Source organism: Oxyura jamaicensis, chromosome 21, assembly GCF_011077185.1.
Source record: "Oxyura jamaicensis isolate SHBP4307 breed ruddy duck chromosome 21, BPBGC_Ojam_1.0, whole genome shotgun sequence".
Lineage (NCBI taxonomy): Eukaryota > Metazoa > Chordata > Aves > Anseriformes > Anatidae > Oxyura > Oxyura jamaicensis.
Window position 1 is genome coordinate 7,690,283 of NC_048913.1, and position 3,954 is coordinate 7,694,236.

At 49.1% G+C, this 3,954-nt stretch overlaps 1 protein-coding gene across 1 annotated transcript in view; it reads right to left on the reverse strand.

The window, feature by feature from the left end:
* The window catches only part of PLEKHM2 (pleckstrin homology and RUN domain containing M2), a 27,455-nt gene extending 27,270 nt beyond the window's left edge, over positions 1–185 (reverse strand). The window contains exon 1 of the mRNA XM_035344490.1: positions 2–185. The gene's annotated coding sequence lies outside the window, so the exon portion shown is untranslated. The remainder of the gene's footprint in view (position 1) is intronic.
* Between the last annotated feature and the right edge of the window lie 3,769 nt (positions 186–3,954).

The window sequence follows — 3,954 nt, forward strand, 5'->3', positions numbered from 1 at the left end:
GCCGGCTGCCCCGGCCCGGCCCCGGCCCGGCCCGCCGGCTGCGGGGTGGCGGCCGCCGCCGCTGCTCAGCGCGCCATGGCCGCGCCGGGGCCCCTCACGGTGAGCGGGGCCAGCGGGGAAGGAGGGAGCGCAGCGGAGCGGGGCCGGGCCGCACTCGTGACGGCGCCGCGCTCCGCCAGGATCTGAGGTCAGGGGGGGAGGAGAAGGGCCCGGCCCGCCCCGCAGCCGGCGCCCGCCTCCGGGAGCCCGGCGGTGCCGCCCCCGCCTCAAATGGCGGCCCCGAGGAGAACGGGGCGCGGGGAGATGGCAGCGGGTGTTGTGAGGGGATGAGGGGGGAGCAAGGAGCTGGGTCCCTGACGGCCCTGCATGAAGGGAGCGGACGCGAGGGGCGGTGGCGCTGGGCACGGTGAGGTGAGGAGGGGAGAGGGTGCTGGGTCCCTCTTAGCTCCGGGCTCAGCAAGGGGACACGAGTGAAGATGACGCCGGGAGCGGGAGGGGAGGTGGCGCTAGGTCCCTCCTGACCCTGGGCTCGGTGAGGGGACACAAGGGGACAGCGAAGGACCCAGCGAAGGGGGGATGGCGGAGGGGGCAGGAGGAGCGACCGCGTTGGACCCTGTGAGGGGACTTCTTGGGGCCCAAAATGGGCCAGGTGAGCGTCCCTCAGGGGCCGAACCTGCGTGGGCCCCTGCCTGCCGCCACCACGGGGATCAGGGGCCCACTGAAAAAAGCATCAAAAACCCTTGGCTATCTCCCACTGCTGTTCAGCAGCCTTTTAATACATCGCTGCCATTTATCAATGTGGTGGGCCCCGGTAGGAACCAAAAGCACTCACAACTGATCATCAGCCTTTGAGAAGGAAATTGGTAAGATGAGTCTGCAAATGTGAAAACACAAGCAGCAGCTGTTGTGGAGGGCTGGGAACACATAAATACAAACCCCAGTAGCCATCGTGGGACAGAGCGAGGAGCTGGTGCAGGGTGCAGCAGTTAAGCCCAACTGCTCCTAGGAAGGGAGGATAAAGAACTAAAAGATAAAATTAGTAATAAACCCTCCCCTTGAGATGCAGGTGAAAGGCTCTGATGCTGGGGCTGCAACTCGAGGCTAGCTTATTGCTCTTGCAACATTCAGTGCTAATAACTGAAAATGGAACTGAAAGTAAAAGCAGTTAAAAAAGGAAAAGCCAGCAGCTCTCCACAAGCGCGTTCCCTGCACCATTCACACCACTTCCTCTGTAAATAACCTGCTGGGAGGGAAGGGATGGGCTGAGCCAGAGCTGACGTGCCAGGTCAAGTCTGGCCTTTCCTGCAGCTGCTTTGGGAACAGCCCAGCCAGTTTAACAGCTTTGGAAACTGTGGGAGAAACTCCCAGGGAAGGAAAGAGAGCACAGTTCAGAGCTAAAGCATAGAACTCTTATTTTCTCAGCTCCCCCCAGGCCCACCAGCAGCAGGAGAAGCAGAATCAGTGCACCATGCAAGCCCCAAAAAGGATCAGAGCTTGTGACTGTAGGTTCTACCCTCTTCCCATGAGATTTTCAGCTCTTTGGGACAGCAGCAGGCTCTTTGCTCAGCATTTACAGTCCACAGTTAACATGAAGAACATTATCCAGAAAGAGAGGAGCCATCAGGAGCTCTCACAAACAGACAGAAGGCCAGAATGAATCTCTGAGGTGTATCTCACCTCCTGCAGCAATGTGTACCAAGTGCAAGATACCGTCCCAAGATACGTAACATACCTTATCATGCACTGCAGTCAGGGCACTTCGAGAAGCTCACCAGTAATCAGGAAGAAAATTAAAGAGACAAGGAATGTTTCAGAAGGTAGTAGGACAGATTTAAGGAAACAAACAAACAAACACCCCCCCCCAAAAAAAAATAAAATATATATATATATATATTAAAAAAAGGGCTGTGTATTGTGACAATCTGCTCTTAGTGAGAGTGAAGAGGGGAGGTAACTCCTCTCGAGAGCCAAGGATCAGAATTAGATTAGGAAAAGACAGGGGAGAGACTGTAGATTTATCAGAATAAGTAAAGAGCAAACCCTGCATCTCTAACATTGTACAGGCCCAAGTGTTTGATTTTAGAACATTTCCCATCTTCATTTGTTAACAAAGAGGCTCAGAACTAGTCACTTCTTTGGTAGCTGCTACTGTAAGGAATTGCAACCACCAGCCAGTCATGTCCCTGTCTGCATGATTCAATGCTTTTGTTGGCAATCATAAAATAGTACCTGGTAATTAGTAAGCTTGGTGTCACAGACAACTAATAGTGGAGCAATCACTGCAGTTTGCTTCTGGGGGGAAGCTTCCCCCTTCAGTTTACTCCAAGGAAAAAGAAGGGGTATAGCAGATAATCAACCTTAATTGAAGGTTGGAGAGCAGGGTTTCCCAAATCCCATTCTGGTGACATACCTGCCCAAGAAGTGGCTCACTTGCCAAAGCAACACCAAGCACACGCTAAAACCTTGGGACTGCAGAGAAGCAAGGCAGTGGACCCACGAGTGAAACTGCTGAATTTATGAGTGGTGGTTTAGTCGCATTACTTCTGCTGACTATTTTAGTGCACAAAGTGATGCAACGCTCACCTCCTTGCGTCCGGCTCCTGGTCTTAATGTGGCTTCTGCACCCACATGTCTACTCAAAGAAACCTTCATCTGTAAACTCTAGGCCACTGGGGCGCTCCTTGTGCATCTCCTAACACATCCCCCAAGAGACCAGTGAAAGCCACCAATCCACAGTAGGCTTTACAGTTACTGCACAGGGTCTGAACCTCCGTTAGTCGTATACGGGACTGCAGATGTAAAAGTGCTGAAGAATGGACAAGGCTCAAGAGCCCAAAATAATTTTCCAACAGTAAGAGTCTTTAGTCCTTAATTATCTTCCAAGGGAATGGACTGCAATCAACATTTTTGTCAACGTATGAATGGGGCTGTAGCAGTGCACACATTGAAACCTTCACCTTTCCCACCCCAAGACCAGAATCAAATAGTTTTGTAATTAAGTGACATAAAATAGCTCATCTATAATGACAACAGCATCACATGTACAGCTCCAAACATGTCAGGCACGTGAGGAAACCACCGTCCCAAAACTGCTTTGTCACAGTAACTGGTTCGTAACCCTTTATTTTTCCAGCGTGTCTGCTGACCTTGCAGTACCATTGCCTGTTCTCCAGATGCATGAGATTTAATGGTCAAAAACCTCAGTGTTTCTCTCAAGGCCACGTGCATCTGTTTTTCAAGATAAGAAAAAGGGATTCCTGGTCCATGAGACAAATGTTGCTACAGGTTTTGGAGGACGAAAATCCTTTTCTCCCCCTTTCCAAAGCCAAGTGGGACAGCTTAGCGCTGCACATGACACCTCTTCGCATCAGTTCCTATACCTGCTCTATTAAATGATGCTAAGGGAATGGATTAAAAAGTAATTTCTAATTAAAATTGACACAAGGAGCTTTATAGGGATAGAAATGCCAAATTTTTGACGTCCCAAGAGATTAGTTTTTAGCTCCTGAAAAAAATATATATATATAAAAACTTCAAATCTGTTTGAAAATGAAATCTGTACCTAAGAGACACAAGGAGTGCCCCTTCATTTTTGCAGCAAACAGTATTGTGGCCAAGTGCTATATTTTATATTATACCCTAACATTTTATATTATGCATTATATATTAATATAATACTATATTTTATATCATACCCTACATTTTATATTATACCCTTCTACTTCCAAGCCATGCCTGAAGGAATCGACAACCTATTTCTGTAGAAGGGGAATATTTGAATTTCTCATGCCTGCTCTCAGCCTACTGCAACCATTTCAACCATAGATTTCTACTCATCATATTTCAAATGACAACATTTATGTTAAGGAAATTCTATTGGCTTTAGAGAAAATGGCCTGAGAATGATTTCAGTGCAGGGATGGTGATTTCAGAAATACAGACAGACCAATCAAG